Source organism: Cryptomeria japonica, chromosome 11 (assembly GCF_030272615.1).
Source record: "Cryptomeria japonica chromosome 11, Sugi_1.0, whole genome shotgun sequence".
Taxonomy (NCBI): Eukaryota; Viridiplantae; Streptophyta; class Pinopsida; order Cupressales; family Cupressaceae; genus Cryptomeria; species Cryptomeria japonica.
Genome location: NC_081415.1, coordinates 140,564,694 through 140,586,584, shown reverse-complemented (window position 1 = coordinate 140,586,584; position 21,891 = coordinate 140,564,694).

Genomic DNA, 21,891 nt, shown 5'->3' with positions numbered 1-21,891 from the left:
GTTTTTTTCTTTTTTGAATAGTTGCACCACTTTGTTAGTCTAAACAAGGGAAAAATCAAATGTCAAAACCTTAAAAGAAAATATCAAAATTGAAAAACTAAATGTGCAATTAACAAAAAAAATACTCATACCTTCCTCAAATGCAGAAAGAAAAAATGCAGACACGAAAAGACCCAAATCTATGAAATTCAAACAACAACAAAATAGACATAGAATTCAAACAGAGACATGGGAATATATCACATATGTGAAAATAAATTCACCGACGTGGTTTTAAGGTGTATAGATGGGCTAAAAAATGCAAATGTGAGATTGTAGCTCGCAAATGCAGAAATAACTAACACAAATTTGAAGAGACCTGAAACCTATGAAAAAAGAAATCAAACAGAAAAATAGATGCAAAAATATGATCTATAAACATGATTTCGCTTATAATTGTCCCTGATCCGACCTGCAACCTAACAAAAAAGACTAAAGTATGCAAAAAGATGTTAGAAACTAAGGGACAAGAGTCCCACTGGGTGTGCCAAAATGTATACAGTAAAAAATGATGATGATAAACTATTATAAAACCACAAAAGATCCAACCACAAGAAAACCCTGGTTCTATGATAAATCATTAGTATTTACCATAAACCAATGAAGAAACCTAAGAACATAAAAAATTGACAAATAAGATAATAATACCATTCACATGCCAAGTAGGGTTTGATCTCTATTATCTCCTATCTCCATTTATCTTGTTTGATATGATTTATCGCAAAAAAATTATGTTTGCATAAGAGCTCAACAAAGGATGGATTGTAGTTGTGAAGAAGCTTGATCGCAAGAAAGTTTGATTACATAAAAGTGTTAGGGTTTCTAGATTGATTAGGGTTGTGAAATGATGAAAGGATCCTCTTATATAGAGAACACCTTAAAAAATGGAGGGATAGGACTAAGAGGTTAAAGGATAAATGGTCAACTAAGATTAAAGGGTAGGTAGGTAGGGAAAATAATAAAATATGAAGAGGATAGTTAGGATAATATTGAAAGATAAATGACATGTGTCATGCAAGAAAAACATAATGAATTAATTAAATAAATAAAGATCTATTTAATTAAAAGAGGAAGTGGGACCAATTAAATAAATTAAATTTTAATTTAATTTAGGGAAAGGATGATTTAAATAAAAAGAAATATGTATTTAAATAGGGAAAAATTAGAAAAGGATAAGTGACTTAATTAAATAAATGAAAATATTTATTTAATTAGGCTATGACAATTTTAGGTGTCTACAATAACATTAACATTATAGAAGAGAGCTATCCAATATCACTACAATGTTTCCTTTATTGTTATCAAATAATCTAACATAATATAATCTCTTTGAGATCAATGATAACACTATCTTCAATCAAGTTAACCCTAACCCTTCTCTTAATAAAAGGGGTAAAAATATTTTTTTTATTGAAATATATTACTTCATCCTCCCTTGATAAAATATTAAATATTGGCTCCCCTTCTAGTTCCTATATTCTCTAAAATGAAAAATTTGTTTATGAATTCTATTTCCTCTCTTGTGATGAGTTTCAGTCTAATTAAATATTCTTATCCCTCAAGACAAGAGAAAACATGCTTACCACCCTCTTGAAAAATTAAAAACGTTACCCACCTTTCTAAGAGTAAATTCTCTAGTGCTAAAAATGCAAAATAGTTGAATAGTAGCCCTAAAACCTAGTTGATATCTTAGATTGTGAGTTTGATAAGGAAGACATTGTGACTTCCTTTGGATAAAGGAGGTTAGATAGGATAACCAAAAAATTATGGCTACTAAATTCCCCTTGACTTCTATTTCTCTTAGTAAAAGTGATAGTTTAAAAGAAGACATAGGTGGTTCTCCACCTAGTAAGGATTAGGATGATTATTTTCTTGACAAGTTGAATTTAATTTTGAGCACATTATCTATTACTCCTTTCTCCTTGGTGTTCCTCTTGAGTATGATAAGGTCATAGAGTCAAAAAATATTAAAGGTTTTGAGGAAGAAGATGGAGACAAGGTTCAAGAAGAACATAAGAATAACAAAATTCCTCGTAAGGATGAAGTCTTGTTCTAATTAGATAAAACTAGGAGAGGCTTGAACCATTACATAATTGCTAAAGTGAAGAAATAATGGGTCTCACAAAGGAGTGAGAGTCTCAAACTAGAGAGCTAGTTGAGAAAAAGGATCAAAACCTAGCTGAAGACTAAAACCTAACTCTAAAAAAACTTGACAATACATAAAACTAAAAGCCAATAAAAATTAAAAAATGAACTGCCACACCCCCTACTATTTACACACAAATCGAAAGTCAACCTACTGGGGGAATTTTTATTTTATAATGTATATTCATCACTTTCACTTTCTTGGAGAAGGATAGCCTCTTGTTCAAACCTTTTCTTAAAGAAATTTGAGGGGACTCTACCATAGCTTTAACCATCAACACTGATGGCTCCATCCAATGGTAGGAGACAAATCCATGTGTCATTTCTTTTTAGCATGCCTCATGTAAATTTCCTCTTGAATTACTTGGACAGTCATACAGGTTTTCCTTGTATTTCATTGTTTAGGGTCATCATCTCCTCCATCTTCCTTTTGAGGGTAGTCTGGTTGTCTTGAAGCTCCTCAATTAACTTCATCGTCTCCCTCCTAAATTTTTTTTGGTTCACCTTCTTCTTAGCTCCTTCATTTCTCCTCCAACCTTTCCCAATTCTCTAGTTTATCCACCAAGTCATTAGTTAATCTTTGATGTCCACCTTGGTGAGGGCCTCAAGCCTATTAATTTTCTTCTTCACCATTTTTAATTTCCCAAGGAGCTAGTGGATTATGGCTTCATGTCTATTATAGGCATCACAAATTTAATTGACCTTTTCAATAAGGATTGGTAAATCCCATTATTGTGGGGAGTTCACACAAGAGGGAGGAGTGGTTCCAAAAAAGGGGGTAGAAGGGGAAACATAATTACTAGTAAGGTAGTCCAAAGTCCACTCTGACCCAATAGACCAACAAGAAGAAAAGTCCTCAAAAATATTATCCTCTACCTTTATCTCTTTAATAATGCATTCTATAATGGGAGGGGTTGGGGGTAGTTCTTGATTTTAGCTAACCTAATAAGGATAACTTAGGTAGAGGGGCCTTTTAACTTATCATTAAGGATGAAAATTTATTAAATATTATGGAAGGAATTGAATACCTCCATGTTAAAAATAAAATCCCTAATATCTCCTAATATTCCACAAACTATCTCTCTTGCAAAGAGGAATGGGATGGTTTGTAGGAGATCCTATCCTCTTTCTACTAGGTCACAAGAAAATAGTTATGGTAACTAATGGAACCATGAGAAATATAGTAGTTGGGGTTAATATTATTGGTAAAATATTAAATAAGAATGAAATGAAAAATAGAATGGTTGGGTCAGCTAGGACTCTTAAAAATAAAAATAAGCTAGGGTCTCTTTATAGAGATTAAGAATAGAAGGAGCTTCTATATCTCATGGTGTTGGATTAGAAGACTATTTATTAGATTTTCCTATTGTTTTTCCTAGTTTTCTATTCTAGAGTGTGTTGTCAATTTGGATATTTCTACTATTTTCGTAATTCCTAGATTTTAGCTACATGTTAGTTCTTATTATCTATTTCTATTTTTTTTACTAACCACTTCAAAAAAATTTAAAGTCCCTTTTCATTATTATCTATTTATAGTTTAGTCATTATCTTTGTAATAGATGTAGTTATCTTTTCTTTATAATGGGTTGTAGTCTCTTCATCCAATTATCTTAATAACAACCAAAAACCCCAACAATGAATAAGATAAAGAAAACAAAAAGATATTTCACAATAGCCTACCAAAAATAAGAATTGAGAAAAAAACATTAATATGGATAACCAATTTAAAATATTATTATTTCGAAAAAGATCAACAAACTAACTAGCTTCCTTAAGGAATAAAGAATTCTTGATAGAAACATGTGATGTTCATGGAATCTCAAAAGCTAATTTCTCTAGAGAAGTAATTGAACTATTCTATTCCTAAGGAATATGAATAAAGGAAATTCAAATAAAGTGGAGATAAAACTATCAAATTTGAATTACACAAATCACTAAGAAAAACAATTATAGTTTTCGTTGTTTAAAAGAGAAACCAAAATAGAAAAATTTATGTTATATAACATTTTATAAAACCTAAATAGCAATATTTCTCTAGATTTTTAAAAGGGCACATACTCCTATTAGATTAATAGTATTGAACAATATATCAATATATAAATGAACGAAATTGGATTAGAACTATCATGACCACAACTACCAACCTACACAATAGTAGGATTACGTATCAAACAACCAAGTTCATTTATTTTAAAATAGCCATGGGTAATATACCATTTAGTAGTTTTATTGACCTTATAAGAGGGTTTAACTCTAGAACCAAAAGAAAAGAGAAAATGTGATAATTCAAGTCTAAATTATTTATATTGATAAGGTCTTAGAAAGTAATTATTTTTCCATCAAATGAACACTTTATAGCTATAATTTCTTTTACTATGTTTAAAAGATTCCACCAAATATACTTAATGGGATTTTTATATCCATGGAAGATTAGATGGGTCATCTCCAACGAAATTTGTAAAGGAGAAATATAATGCCAACATCTTAGGAAACTATTAAATAAATAAAAGGGTATGAGGATACCCCAAGATTGCTTAAAAGTTTGGTAGGGAGGTAGGATTGATACAAGGATTATTCGCACAATATCAATATTTTCTCAAAAAAACTATTAGTAGAGGGAAATGAATGAAAATATGAGGAACATTTTTCTCTTTCTTTTCTTAAAGAAACATTTAGAGGAAATATAGAATCCTTTCTATTTTATGTTTATTCAAGTAAGGAATTTATTCTAAGATAAAATACAAATCATTAAATTGTACTTAAGCTAAAATAAATATTCTAAACCTTTTTCTAGTAAGAATCATACATCCTATTATTTTGTGAACAAACAACTAGTGTCTAATAGAAACAAATTATTTTTCTTAAGGATCATATCTCTAATCCAATCATCCTTTATTTCGAAAGAAAAACAATTTAATTAGGAATAATAAAAGCTAGGTTATCCTAACATGCATTATTTTCCCCATATGCCAACCATTGGTATATTTACATTGATAAATAAGAGTATTTTCTAAATAAAAATATTCATTAAATTTAAGAAGCTTAGAGTAACATACATATGTGAAAATAAAGCTCAAGTATAGAAGAAAACAAGTAAATAATTGAGTACTGAAGATCTCAAGAATTTGGTCAAAAGAGATCATTCTTGTATAATCTACTTCATATGTCAAATATTATTCCATTTCATTAATGAAATTTATAAATTCTTCGGGAGTAAGACTGCCATCATCTACACATGTAGGGAAGACTTATTTCCACATGAGATCCCACTAAAGCCGGATGCAAAACCATTTAGACAGAAATAGAGATGTGACATTTGGTTGAAGTTCACCCACAATATTCATTCAACCATTTAAAGGCTCTAAATGGATTTTAAGTTCATATGTACACAAATCCAAAATTTCTAAATATAGAATCCTTGTTATTCTTAACCCCTTAAAAAACCTTAAATACTCTAGATCATTGAACAAGATTGTCTACAGAAAATGAGCTTCATGCCTATTTACAAAATAAAAATGAAAATTAAGAAAAATAATTTTTGAGTTATCCAAGATTGTGCTTAAACTATAAATTCTCCTAAATCAACTATTTCAATTGTGAATTACCTTAGAATTGGAATTAAGCAAGTATCATTAGAATCAAATATATGCCCCTAGAATTACAAATGTCTAACACACCACAAGACTTTAATTGAGAAAAAATACAACTTCATTATCCTTGCGAGATTAAAATAGAGACTTCTTATAATTCCCCTACACAATGTGATCTATAGAGGATTTGAGATTCAACTTATTAAAAGATCATTTCATTTATATATACACTTGGCAATCTACACTTAATAATCTCCATTAACCTAGAATCACGTTAATAAAATGGTCTCTTGTTCCTGTAAGATAAAATGATATGTTGGTTATTTAGAATACCACAATATGAACATACATTATAAAATATTAATCTCTCAACATTGAAGAGTATAAATGCAGTTTTAAAACATGTTAATAATAGAATATGTGAACCTCAAAATAGTTTCTAGAAATTTTTATGATAAAGAATGGAGCATAACCAATGTACTTCCAATTATTTTATTTTATTTTCAATAAAAGTGGATTATTCCACTAAACTTTTTTATTAATATTTTTATTTTTTATTTTTTACACAGGATTCAAATAGCATACTAGAGGAAAGAACCCTAGGAAGAAAACCTCTGGTCACAACTCATAAAATAAACCTATAGTTTCTAACAAATCAGTTTATACACCCCGTCCAAAACCACATACAAAATATGGTCACAACACATATAATATCAATTTTACATAGAGCCCATATAATTTTCAAATGTAGACTCAACAGCTACTATCAATGGAAGAAGACAAAATTTTCCAAAGCCCTGTGCCAAATCCCATGAGCCAAAAACCTTCCTGCCAAAAAAGAAAGTATCAAAAAACCTTTGGAAAAATACTATTGCATCAAATACCATGAGCTCAAACTCTCCTCTAGAAAATGAACATGAATACTTGAAATGAAAGGGGAAAACGGTAACAATTATTATAATAAAATTTTACATCAACATTACTCAAACAAAATAGATAACTATTGCTAAAAACCTTCCCATACCCTAGAAGGAATTTCCCCAAAATCCACCTCTCAGTGATTAGCATTGCTATCAATGGCTATATTTGCCAAATAATCTACAATCTTATTAACTTCTCTGTAACAATGGGATAACAAGAAAGATTCAAACAATTCTAATTTTTGTAAAATGACATAAAGTATATATTGCAAATTCCAACAATTTGATTTCTTTTTCATAACACATTGAATAATCACCATACAATCTCCTTCAGTTTGTTGGCATATGTGAACCGGTATGTTGACATGATGATATTGTGTTGTCATTGATGTCAATATGTTGAAGAGTGAACTGGTATAGTGAAGTTAAGCAACTGGCAAAGTGAACCGGTAATATGTTGTGAACCAGTATATGTGCAAAGTGAACCGGTATATGTTGAACTGGTAATATGTTGTGAACCGGTATATGTGCAAAGTGAACTGGTATACATGAGGATGTGAAAAAGTGAAGCAGTATGTTTGTTCAAGGTGAACCGGTATGGTGGTATGAGAACTGATATATGGATGTTTTGCATGGCTACCGGTTGGTAGTCTCATCTTTGGGGTTTCTAGTTGATGCATTACCTATGTGATTCAACCGATGACATCTTGTGATGAGTTAAGATTGTAATGAGGATTAGATCATGCTGCTACATCAGTCTTGTGTGCGTGAAGGATCTTGCCTGAAGGGGATTGATCCTATCTACCTTGAGAATGTGTGAAGTCTCTGCAAATGGTGGAGAACGCGTGATGGGTTATCATCTCCATGAAGACGTGAAGAATGAATGACAGAGAATGTCTTGATATCTGTTCAAGATCATTGCATTCAAATGCAAAGTGTTTAGTGGTCAGGATTGAACCGACTGAATTGCTCAACCTAAGCATTTAGGGTTTAGGGTTTATGCTTCCAACCTATCTGTTTCCTATAAGGTCGATGTTGTGTTTCATTCTAAGGTTGTTGGCAAATGTTGTGTCTGTATCTAAGAGTAGAGATACGTGATTCTTGCCAGACCAAATAGGAGATTCGTTATCTGTAAAGTGTGTGTGCAGAAGGAAGGAACTAAACCAGATTTACATTGGCATTGAGTGCTATTATCAGATCATTATAGTGCTATTATTAGATCATTGTAATACCTGTTGATCTTTAACCACTTCAACAGTTGGAAAATCCCTTAACAGGGTAGCTCTAACTAAGCCATTAAGTTTAGAAAATCCTCTAATAAGGTAACCTCTAATAGGGTTTAACCCTTGACTGGGTATTCTAGCCATCCCTTAACTGGGTGATCCCTAACAGGATCCGTTCCTAACAGAACCTATTGTAATAGTCTTTAACCAGACTAGGCTCCTAACAAAGCACACTTATAAAGGGTTCAAAAAGAGTTTGTCAATATTCATCCCCACTGTGGTTTTTCCCAATTGGGTTTCCACATGAAAAATATGTGTGTTATGTGTGATGCTTTTCCTATGATGGTTTGTTATTCTATATCAAAGCGGTAATGCATGATTAATCCAGTAGGTAATTATACTTTTGATGTATTCCCTAGTTATACATATGAGTAAAGTGAAAAGGAGATGTTAGGAGAGGTGATGATCTAAGTGTTGACTGGTTTATGCTTGTCTTAGTCATTTCTGGTTTTACCAGTTGTACTCTATTCAGACCGGTGTTGTTGTTTGGCAAACAACTTCTGTGTCTGCAGTCTAACCAGTTCAGGGAAAAGGTTTTGTGCCTGCACTAATTCACCCCCCCCCTCTCAATACTAGTTTGGTACTCATTGTTCATCATTAAGTTATCAATTGGTATTAGAGGGTCCTCCAGGTCCTCTGTGTTGTAAGATTAACTGCTTGAGGGAAAGATCCTATTGTAATGATGAAGAGGGAAGGTCCAAAGTTCAACAAAGATAATTTCAATATATGGAAGGATAGAATGAAAATATATATCAGAAGCATGAGTGCTCAACACTGGAGCTATGTTGGAATGATTATGTTATTCCTACCAATACTCTCACTGATGATCAAAAGAGAGAGATCCAGGAGAATGGGCAAGTCATGGAAGCCCTAATCAGCAGCCTATCTGACATTGAGTTTATTGATGTCTAGGACAAAGAAAATCTGAAAGATGTATGGGACACTCTTGAGAATACCTATGGCGGTGTTGAGCATGTGAAACAAGCTAAGGAAGAAAGCCTTAGGGGAAAGTTTGAAGATATGTAGATGGTTGAAGGAGAGACCATTCAACAATATGGAATAAGAATCAAAATTGTTGTTGGTGACATCAACAGTGCAGGTGGTGTAATGGAAGATTCTACTATTGTGAGAAAAGTCTTGAGATCCTTATTACTAGTTTATGCAATAAGGGTTGCTACTGTTCAGGAGTTGAGGTCAATAGATAAGACTAAGGTATCCCTAGACTCCATCATTGCAAAGTTGACAGCCTATGAACTAAATAGTTTTGATGGTAGTATTTAGAAGACTAAATCAGCTTTTAGAACATTTGTTGCACCATCTAGGAAAGGAAAAGAAGCAAGCACCACTGGTGAATCAAGGCAGTGTAGAGAAATGGATGATGAGGAGATCCTAATGGAATTTGAAGCTCTTCTTGCCAAGAGACTTCCTAAGGGAACTCGTAAATACAAAGGTAAGCTCCCTTTGAAATGTTTTTCTTGTAACTAGATATGACACATTGCTATTAAATGTCCTAATGGTGATAACAAGGAAAAACTAGAGAGGTTCAAGAAGTTGAAAGGAGGAAACTAGAGAAAGTGTTTTGTAGCAGTTGCTGAAGGTATCACTGATGAGGAATCAGAAGATGAAGAAAATGAAGATATTGTGTTTATTGCAGTCAAGGAAGATGTGTCAGACAAGAAGGCTCTTGTCTCCCGCTTTGATAATTCCAATGAGTAGATTATTGATAGTGGCTGCTCTCACCACATGACTGGTGATTGAAGCAAGTTTCTATCTCGGGAAGAGTATGATGGTGGTGTGGTTCATTTTGGTAATGATGCACCATGTTTGGTAAAAGGAAGAGGGTCCATCTCTCTAAATGGAAGAAGCAGTGCTGACAATGTGTATTGGGTAGAAGGTCTCAGACACAACCTATTGAGTGTTGCCCAGCTGAATGATAGTGGACTCACTCTAGAATTCAAAAATAGAGTGTGCAAAATCAAAGGAAAGAATGGTGAACTGATGGCTACCGGTATGTAGACCAAAGGTAACCTATTTTAGCTAAATGCAAATATAAGTAAATGTCTTATGGCTAAGTTTGATGACGGTTGGATATGGCATAGGAGACTCTACCATGTAAAATTTGATAACATTGTGAAGGCCAGTAAGATCAAAGCAGTCAGAGGACTGTAGATGCTGAGCAAACTAGAAAATCCTCTGTGCGAAGAGTGTCAACTAGGGAAAATGTCTTCCTCAACCTTCAACGGTAAATCTTTCACTATAGACAACTTACTTGATCCTGTGCATACTGATTTATGTGGTCCTATGAAAACTAGGAGTGTGCAAGGAGATAGGTATTTTATGATTCTTACAGATGATTGCTCAAGAATGATGGGGGTCACATTCTTGAAGGACAAGTCTGAAGCCTTTGGAAAGTTCAAAGCTTTTAGAGCACTAGTAGATAAGGAAAGTGAAAGAAGAATCAAATGCCTTAGAACTAATCAAGGAGGGGAATTCACTTCTAGTGAATTCAAGAAATATTGTGAAGAGAATGGCATCAAGAGGCAAGTGTCTACCCCTCGAACTCCACAATAGAATGGCTTAGCAGAAGAAACAACCAGACTGTGCTTGAAGTGGCAAGAACTATGTTGATCCAAGGAAAGGTTGCTCACACCTTTTGGAGAGAAGCGGTAAGTACTGCAGTCTACACAATGAACCAAGTACTCATCAAGAAAGGAAATGAAAAGACTCCTTATGAGTAGTGGACCGGTAAGACACCAGTGGTAAGCTACTTTAGAGTGTTTGGTAGCAAATGCTATATCAAGAGAAGTGAACATCAGATTAAGTTTGATACAAAATGTGATGAGGGCATATTCCTAGGATATTCCACCAAGAGTAAATCTTTTAAATGTTTCAATAATAGGACTTAGAAAATAGTTGAAAGCATCAATGTTAGGATTGATGAAAACTTTGAGAAAATTGAGGAAACTGGCAGTGATCATGTAGGAGATGAACTGGTAGTAACCTTCTGGGAACCCATTGCAAATCTACCTAGTACCAGTAATTGTACTCCTACACCAGTAGGGGCTGATCCTGATGAAGATGAGGATGAAGAAGAAAAGAAAGAGGAATTTGGTAAGAATATACCTAGGTATGTCAAACTCAATCATGATCCTAAGAAGATCATAGGAGACAAAGATGCAGGAATTGTCACAAGAAGAAAGGTCAGAGAAAACTCATGTATGATCTTTGAATTTGAGCCTAAATCATTCAAAGAAGCACATAAAGATGAAGATTGGATCAAGGCAATGGAAGAGGAACTTAACCAAATAGAGAAGAATGGTACATGGTCTTTGGTACCCAGACCAAAGCATAAAAAATGTCATTGGACCCAAATGGGTTTTCAGAAATAAGATGAATGAGAATGGCACAGTGGTAAGGAACAAAGCCACACTGGTATGTAAAGGATATGCCTAGGAAGAAGGGGAAGACTATGGAGAAACTTTTTCTCTAGTAGAAAGATTTGAAGGAGTTTGTATGCTTCTTGCATATGCAGCCTTTAAAGGATTCAAGGTATACCAAATGGATGTAAAATATGCATTCCTAAATAGAATACTTGAAGAGGAGGTGTATATAGAGAAACCATATGGATTTTTCCTATCAGAAGATAGTGACATGGTGTGTAGGCTACATAAAGCCTTGTTTGGACTAAAGCAGGCACCTAGAGTATGGTATGAATGCCTGCACTCTCATCTTGTGAAGATTGAATTTGAAAGAACAAGTGAAGATAGCAATATCTACTTGAAATCAAAAGTAGATCAGATTCTGATCTGTGAAGCATTTGTTGATGACACTATCTTTGGTGGCGATGACAAGATGAGTCATGAATTTGCTGATGAGATGAAAAATGAGTTTGAAATGGCACTCATAGGGGAGATTAAGTTCTTCATTGGACTATAGATTCAGCAAATGATAGATGGAATCTTTTTCACTCAGTCCAAGTATGTCAAAGAGGTATTGAAGACCTTTGGCATGGAAGATAGCAAAATGGTTGGTACACCAATGATAATTGGTTGTAAACTATCAAAGGAGGACGACTCAACATTGGTAAATGAGAAGGAATACCGATCAATGATTGGCAAGTTGCATTATGTAGTGCATAGAAGACCAGATATTGCACATGCTGTGGGTATTACTGCTTGATTTTAGAACAGCCCAAGAGAATCTCACTTGGTAGCAGTCAAGTGATTTCTTAGATATCTAAAGGGAACTATTGACTATGGATTATGGTATCCATACAGTGATGATTTTAACCTGAAAGTGTTCACAGATGCTAATTGGGCTTGTAATATGGATGACCGGAAGAGAACAACCAGTGGTGCATTCTTTCTAGGTGGAATTGGTCTCATGGATGAGTAAGAAGCAAAGTTGTATCTATTAGTCCATAGCAGAAGCGGAGTATGTTGCAACATTTATGAACTGCACTCAAACTATTTGGATGAAGCATGTATTGAACGACTTCAAAGTTCCTGTATTGGAACCGGTAAGTATATTTTGTGATAACACAAGTGCTATTAACATTTCCAAAAATCTGGTATTGCATGCTAGAGCCAAGCACTTTGAGCTCAAGTATCATTTCTTGAGGGAGAAAGTTCAGAACAAAGAGATTGTATTGGAACATGTTTCCAGTAAGGAGAAGTTAGCAGATATATTCACCAAGACTTTACCCAAGGCTACATTTACCTATTTGAGAGGTGAATTAGGGGTGTTGCCCCTTTAAGAGGTGAACTAAAGGTATGTGCTCCATATCAGTCAGGTATTGCATTGTCAAATCTTTTCAGGATTGATGTGTTGAAGGATGCTACTACTCACGGGGAGAAGCATAGTGGATCATGGTTAACTTGTGCCTCCACTTTAGCATTGTTGTCAAAGGGGGAGAAGATGTGAAGTGGAGAAGATATCTATAGTATTGAGGAGAAGAAAATGAAAAGAAGACAAATATCTTTGTATATTGCCATCAATGCCAAAGGGGGAGACTGTTGGCATATGTGAACCAATATGTTCACATGATGACATTGTGTTGTCATTGATGTCAATATGTTGAAGAGTGAACTAGTATAGTGAAGTTAAGCAACTGGAAAAGTGAACCGATAATATGATGTGAACCAGTATATGTGCAAAGTGATATGTACAAAGTGAACTAGTACTTGTTGAACCAGTAATATGTTGTGAACCTGTATATGTGCAAAGTGATATGTGCAAAGTGACCTGGTATATGTGAGAATTGGTTTAACATTGTGAACCGGTATGTGAAAAAGTGAAGCAATATGTTTGTTAAAGGTGAACTAGTATGGTGGTATGAGAACCGGTATATGGAAGTGTTGCATGGCTACCGGTTGGTAGTCACAGCTTCGGGGTTTCCAATTGATGCATTACCTATGTGATTCAACCGATGACATCTTGTGATGAGTTAGCATTATAATGAGGATTAGATCATGTTGCCACATCAGCCTTGTGCACGTGAAGGATCTTGCATGAACGGGATTGATCCTATCTACCTTGGAAATGTGCAAAGTCTCTACAAATGGTGGAGAACATGTGATGGGTTATCGTCTCTATGAAGCAGTAAAGAATGAATGATGGAGAATTTCTTAAGATTTATTCAAGTCCATTGCATTCAAATGCAAAGTGTTCAATAGTCAGGATTGAACCGACTGAATTGCTCAACCTAAGAATTTAGGGTTTAGGGTTTATGCTTCTGACCTATCATTTTCGTATAAGGTTGATGTTGTGTTCCATATTGAGGTTGTTGGAAAATGTTGTGTGTGTATCTAAGAGGAGAGATACGTGATTCTTGCCAGACCAAATAGGAGAGTCATTATCTGCAAAGTGTGTGTGCAGAAGGAAGGAACTAAACCGGATCTGCATTAGCATTGAGTGCTATTATCAGATCATTATAATACCTGTGGATCTCTAACCACTTCAATAGTTGGAAAATCCCTTAACAGGGTAGCTCTAACTAGCTTACTATAAATCCTTTAACAGGGTGACTTGAAGCCATTGAGTTCAGAAAATCGTCTAATAAGGTAACCTCTAACAGGGTTTAATCCTTAAGCGGGTATTCTAGCCATCCCTTAACTGAGTGATCCCTAATAGGATCAGTTCCTAATAGAACCTGTTGTAACAGTCTTTAACTGGACTAGGCTCCTAACAGAGTGGACTTCTAAAGGGTTCAAAAATAGCTTGTGGGTATTCATCCCCACCGTGGTTTTTCCCAGTTGGGTTTCCACATGAAAAATATGTGTGTTATGTGTGATGTTTTTCCTGTGATGGTTTGGTATTCTCTGTCAAAGTGGTAATGCATGATTAATCCAGTAGGTAATTATACTTTTGATGTATTTCATGGTTATACATATGAGTAAAGTGAAAAGGAGATGTTAGGAGACGTGATGATTTAAGTGTTGATCACTTTATGCTTGTCTTAGTCATTTCTCATTTTACCCATTGTACTCTATTTAGACCGGTGTTGTTGTTTGGCAGACAAATTTTGTGTCTACAGTCTAACCGGTTCAGGGAAAAGTTTTTGTGCCTACCCTAATTCACACCCCCCCCCTCTCAGTACTAGTTTGGTACTCACTGTTCATCATTGAGTTATGACAATTATCAAAGAGATTGCCATATCCAATCCAAAAGACAAAGCATGAAATTCTACATAATTGTTAGTTTTAAAACCAATAGCCTCACACTTAGCTCAAATAAACTTTGCATTGTGATCATAAATTACCATGCCTACCCCAGCCAGCTCAGGGTTACCATGAGAGGCCCCATCAAAATTTAGTTTAAAGTGCCTTTGCAGAGGAGGTTTCCATCTAGCAAAGCATCTCTTACCTATTTCATCATTCTTTTTAAAAATTGAACCATGAGAGAGTAAAACCGATAGCATCTTCCAAACTCAAGTAAACTCTACTTTCCCAATGCAAAAAAGAAGTAAGATTGTCCAAATTCTTATAAATAAATGACAAAGCAACCTCAAAGATTGAAGAATCAACTTTTAGTAGAACCTTGGACACGAGAACTTATTTTTTAAATATCCTATTATTTCGTTCTAGCCAAATATTCCAAATCACAATAGATGGAGATGTGATCCAAAGGCATGCATAAAAAGATGAGGCAAACATAAAGGGCCAATATCTAAAATGGGAAATGAGATCCTTACCAATAAAAAAGGATATATTTAACTTCTGAAACAACCACTGCCAACATTCATAAGCATAATCACAATGTAGGAATAGGTGTGAAGAAGATTCCAAATTTTTGTTACAAAGGACACAAGGGAAAACAATGGTAATAACCAAGCCTGTCCAGTCTCATACCTGTAAGGACTCTATCCTGAACTACCAACCAAGCAAAGGCTCCAGCTTTAGGAAGACAATCCAAATGCCAAAACAACTTATAAGGCCAGGATGACAAATCTTTAGCAACCATAAGAGAGTTGTAACCATCTTTAACAGTGTGCTTACCAGAAATTTTCTTTGTCCAAATAAGTTCATCCTCAGAATCAAAAACAAATACAATTCTATCCCCCAAAATCTTTTCAAAATATAATTTCAAACTTTGATCAACATTTAAGAAATCAATCGACTTCCATCTAGCTAGCTTAAGGGGTCCACTAGTCACAATTTTAAAATAATCTGCTACAAAAACACCCCAAAGGGAAGAAAGAATAGTGATCAGAGAATACCAATCCCTAATATTGACCAAAGGTGTGTGTCTATTCCATACTTCATCCCAAAATATGACCTTTCTGCGATTATGAACAATCAATGAGAGATGAGGCAAAATAACTGATGTACATTTACAAAGGAAATTCCAAATAGCGGAATCCGAAGGAAAATTTGAGACTTAAAAAATGTACTCTCTCGGTCCATTATTTAAATATTTTACAAACATAATCTATGCCCATAAGGAGCTAGGCTTGTCATATAATTTCCAAACCAACTTAGAACCTAAGGCTAAATTCTGATTCTCCAGACTCTGAATTCCTGGTCCCCCAAGTTCCTTAGGCAAACATACCTTATCCCATGCAACTAAAGGGAGTTTCTTCTTGCCATCTTTATTATTGTTCCAAAGAAAACCTCTAAGAGTATCCTATAAACTAACAATAACCACTTTTGGAGACTTCAAAATAGACATGAGATATATGGGAGCAACATTCAAAACAAACTTGATGAGAATAATTTTATTCACCAAAGTTAACCATCTATGATTCCATGAGAGAATTCATTTAGAAATGATCGAAATAATCTTATCCCAAAAACCAATCTTATCATGTTTAACAAAGAAAGGAATCCCAAGGTAAGTACATGTATGATTTCCAGTCTCAATTCCCCAAAGGGATTGCAACCTATGTTGAACCAGTTGTGATGTCTTAAGGAAGAAAATATGTGATTTATCACCATTCACTTTCTGACCAAAAAATGATGCATAATTCTGTATTATTCTTTTAATCACTTTTGCCTCAACTAACGAAGAATGTCAAAATAATAGAGTATCATCTACAAAGAGACAATGAGAAGTACTTTGGGGAATATTTTGAATGCTTATACCTTTCCAAAGCCCCCCCACTTTAGCAGCCCTAATAGCCCAACTAAAGGTTTCAGCTAGGAGAATAAACAAAAGGAAGAAAGGGGATCTCATTGTCTCAAACCCCTGGAGGAAGTGAAAAAACCACAAAGAGAACCATTAATTAAAACTAAGAATCTTGCAAAAGAAATACATGCACGAATCCATTTGACTTAGGCTTTGGAAAAACCTAACTTCTCAAGAATAGCGCATAAAGCCCCCCACTCTACTCTATCATAAGCCTTCATCATGTCTAGTTTAAGTATCATGGTCGGGGTTCTTTAGGTGGAAATAGAATGTAGCACCTCATGTGCTACAATTTCACCCTTTGTCATCTCCCTTCTAGGAACACAACCACCTTGTTCCAATGAAATGATCCTAGGTAGAATTTTTGCCAACCTAAGGGAAATTGCCTTCATAAAAATCTTATACAAAGTGTTACATAAAGAAATGGGGTTGAAGTCAAGAAAAGTCTTAGTATACTCTTTTTTAGGAATAATTGCAATCATTTTAGTATTAAGTTCTCTTAAAACAGACCTATTTCTCTTAGCTTCCTTGAGAGCCAATAAAATATCATTTCTCACAAAATCCCAACATTTCTGAAAAAATAAAGGAGTAAAACCATCTGGTCCTGGAGCTTTATTCAGATTCATGGCAAAGACAACACTCGTAACTTCATCTAAGGAAAAGGGAGACATCAACATCTTATTGTCTTCCAAAGATACTAAAGGAGAAATTTTAGATATAATATTATTGCTGAGATTTCCATTTTCTGAAGATAATAATGACTTAGAAAACCTAACTGCCTCTGAAGCAATATCCTCTGGCTTTGTCAATAAATTCCCATTCTGACACTGAATACAAGATATCCTATTCTTACATATTTCAATCTTAGTTGAAGAATGAAAAAATTTTGTGTTCCTGTCACCATCTGAAAGCCATAACTCTCTAGATTTCTGTCTCAAATAGATTTCCTCTCTAGCTAACACCTCCTCAAGCTATAATTTTAGTGACTTGAATTCATCAAAAAATTGTGGCACCATACCATGTTGAAGCACATGACTATTAAGACACTCAATCATATCTTGAATCATTTGTTTCTCCTAAAAAATGTTCTTAAAATGCAACTAATTCCATTCCCTAATATTCAATTTCAAATAACTTAACTTCTTAGAAATCTGAAACATATGGGACCTAGAATAGAAAGAAGCAGAATTCCACTATTTCATAAGAAAAGGAAAAAAGGAAGAATCCCTAAACCACATGGGCTCAAATTTAAATGGAGACTTAAAAGAAGCCCTATCCTCAATAACTGAAAGGGAAATTGGAAAATGATCAAAACCTGAGACCGGTAGAATAGATAAAAATAATTCAAATTCTGAATCAATCCAATTCTCAGATAACAAAAACCAATCTAATCTCTCAGTAATCTGAAAAAAATCCCTTCTCATGTTTGTCCATGTCAAAACCCCATTCTAAGACTTACAATAAAAAAGACTCATATCAAAAATGAAATCCCCAAAGTCATCCATAATCTTTTTATTAGGGAAGACACCTCCTCTTTTCTCATCTAAATTAGTGATAGCATTAAAATTATCCCCAAAGATAATAAAGAAACCATGTCTTAAGGGAGAAGAAATCCTCTTTAATTCACCCCATAACTTACTCTTTCCTTGAATTCCTAACAGAGCATAAATCTTAAAAAGCCAGAATTTAACCTTTGAAATCTTGCTTATAACTAAAGTCAACATCCAATTTGTAGCAAATGCCACTAACTATACCTCAATATTATAATTATTCCAAAGAAGTGCCAAACCTCCTAAAGCACCACAAGAAGGAGAAGAAAGAAAATTCCACCTTCTCCAAGATCAAAACCAAATCAGTAGACTCCTTTGACAACTTTGTTTCTTGCAACATAAAAATATCACACTTAATTAAGTCCATCTGGGACTTAATTAAGAATCTCTTGTTAGGGGAATTTAGGCCCCTAACATTCCAAGAAATAATTCTCATTGTCCTTGAGGGGAGGTCGAAGCTCCCCTCTTCCCATTAATCGGAGAATTTTTGCTTTCCCCAAAGAAACATTGCAAATTATGTTTCACAACCCCTGATCTTGTCATAGGAGAACTAGTCATGGATCTTTTACTCCTCTTTCCTTTTACACTTACAAGAGTTAGGAATGTTTTCTTAGGCCTACCAAGAGAGACTGAACACCTCTGTTGCCCACCAGCAGGAGAAAGGGACAAAGTCTTTTGAATTCCAGCATCAATTTCCATTTGAGTCTTAAGATTATTTGGAGGCCTACCTCTCCTAGGAGAAACCATTGATGGTGAAAAAAAAATAGTTGTTTGGACAATTAGTAAACTCTTGCATGACTTTGGAGAAGCCGGGATAATTGGATTATCTTCAAAACCCAACTCTGTTGTAGCCAAAACTACAAAAGGATTAGCAGATGCAAAAATTGGAAGGGTCGAGTTTATACCCCCCAAATCATTCTCAATTGAACAAACAACTTTATGAGTAATACCCTCATCCATCTGATGTGCATGATTGTTAAAAATATCATTTACTTGCTTAACCAAATTCTCATCTAGCATAATAACAGGGACAACCTCTAACGGATTACTATTCCCTAAGGAAGATTCACTAGGCATATTAATTTCAACATTTAGAGGGGAATTATTAGACACCAAATTCTTAATTTCTTGAACTAAAGAAGCATCATTACAAAAATCTATGGCATGCACCTGTTTAATAGTTTCCATACCAACCACTGCATTTTTATCTAAATTCACATTCTTTGAAGAATCCAAAACCTCCTTATGAGTGCATGAAGACAAATTATCATCCTTACCCTTTATGTGATTATTTGGCATCTTAGGGCAATCTATTGTCAATGAATGATCTACTCCATTTATCAGGGGATTACCATCCATCACTATACCCTTGTTATTAGAAAATGTCTAGTAAAGACGAAAGTGAGACTGAACCCAAAGTGTGATCATTTGGTTTCCCAGATTTACGACACAATGGATTATTTTCAAGATTAATGTGACTTGTTTCTACCAATTTATGTGAAGAGACATTACCACATCCTTCAACTGAATGTCCCACCGACAAACTATCTTTATTAAAGGATTTAGGGATAGAGCCAACAACCTGTTGGTTTTTCTTAAAATCCATAAGTAATGAAGCATCCAAAAGTAAAGGAGACTTAAGAAGCTCTATATCTAATTTCTCAATTGACTGGTGCCAAATACCATCATGAGACTTGATATTACAAGTACAGGGGAAAACATTGTTAGGGTTAATAAGAACACAAATTTTTACTAGAACCTCCCCCTCCACAAAGTCCATTTTAGATGTTAAAAAAGTTCCAATAGTATTTCCAATTTTCTCAAGAACATCCCGATCCATAAATTCAAAAGAAATTTTTGGTAAACCAAACCAGAAAGGAATAAGTTTCGAACTAGACCAAGAAAGAGCAGAAAAAGGTTTCCAAGCCACAATTGAAATTAAATGTTTCCCAAACCAATGATGCAAAGTTCTTAATACCTCATCTCTGAAAGAAGGAGAATCAAAGATAATAATAAAAGCAATCTCACACAATAATTGAAAATAATGCATATCCCCCCATCTTTTCTGCAATTTATGATAAAGCTTTAACAAACTAATTTCATCACCCCAAATTTCCCTAGAAATAGTATTCATATGCAAACAATTCGCTTTCTTGTCGACATAGGAACCCAAAATATCGATACAAGGGATAGGAGCCTAAACCTGTGATGAAGAAACCCCCGATAGAATAGGATCAGTAGGTATCTTACTTACCTTTTCTAGACTAGCTTCCTTGAGGTTCACATTTACCTTATTTCCCATCTATTGTGAAGAAACAGAAACCCTAGCCACAGTCTCCTTATTTGCCAAGCCAACAACCCTAGCGAATGTTCGCTTATTGCCTAGATCCAAAGACCATTTCCCTGAAAATCCCTTCAATTGATTCTCAAAATTCCCTTGACTTGCACCATTATACTTCTAGTTAGTTACTCCCTCTTTTATGGAATAATTTTTTCATAAATCTTCACTTTGGAAAAAATAATTGAAAATATCCCTAATTCAATATAGAGCTCCATCAATATGATATCATTGTTCTATCTATAACATCAATATTTCTATTGAGAATAAAGAATATAAACATTGATATTCTTGGTTGAGACAATTTTTTATGATAAAGAATGGAGCATAACCAATTTTCTTCCAATTAGTTACTCCCTCTTTAATGGATTAATTTTTTTTATAAATATTCACTCTGGAATGAAAAATTGAAAATATCCCTAATTTAATATAGAGCTCCATCAATATGATATCGTTGTTCTATCTATAACATCAATATTTCCATTGAGAAAAAAAAATAACATTGATATTCTTGGTTGATACGTCTTCTAACATAACCAAAGTACAAGGCATGAAGCATATAGCATATCTACATCTACTCACTAGCTTCATAAATCGTTAATACCATAAACATGAAGATCGTTAATTCGAATCTCAAATTCAATGAAATGTGGCTCAGGAGTCTTTTGCAGAGATGTGTGAATAGCCATTCGTTCGACAACACAAGGTTGCGAGCATGGAGTACACTAACAAAGACTTTTCGCTACATAGTTCATGAAATTTAGATTTGGGCTATAAAACAATAGTCAGATACAAAATCTAAAGTGTCAAAATTGGCGACTGATCAGCAAAGTACTGTACACTCAGCACGTATCCTCACTAGGGTCCAGGGCTTGATCAAGCCCCGAGAAGGGGTTCGGGTGTAGCAGCCCCCAAGAAAAGTAGGGGTTCGGGGGTGAGAGCCCCCGAGAAAAAAAATTTTGGGCATTTTTTTGATGAAAACCGACATTGTAATAAAACCCTAAAAAGGATAACTTTGGTTTTGCCCTAAAAACACATGTTATAAGCAGCTGGGATGCTTAAGGCATTGTAACGTTGATGTACTATTTTTTGCTAGATAATAAGAAAGATTAGACGGCTGTGTATGGTGGACATAACCCATTTTGGGTGAACCATGTTAAATCTTTGTGTTATCCATGTCCTATTTTATTTCTTTATATTTTGTATTTAAATCTGCATATAATTGTTAGTTCATATTTGCTTCGGATCTGCTTGAAACCCTAACTATTGATATTAGAGCGAGGTTTTCTATAAATTGGCAGGACTTTCAAATTTGAGTGGGAGAAATGGAGGATTCCAAATTCAAGGTCGAAAAGTTTAATAGCTAGAATTATCAGTTATGGAAAATGCAGATGGAGGATT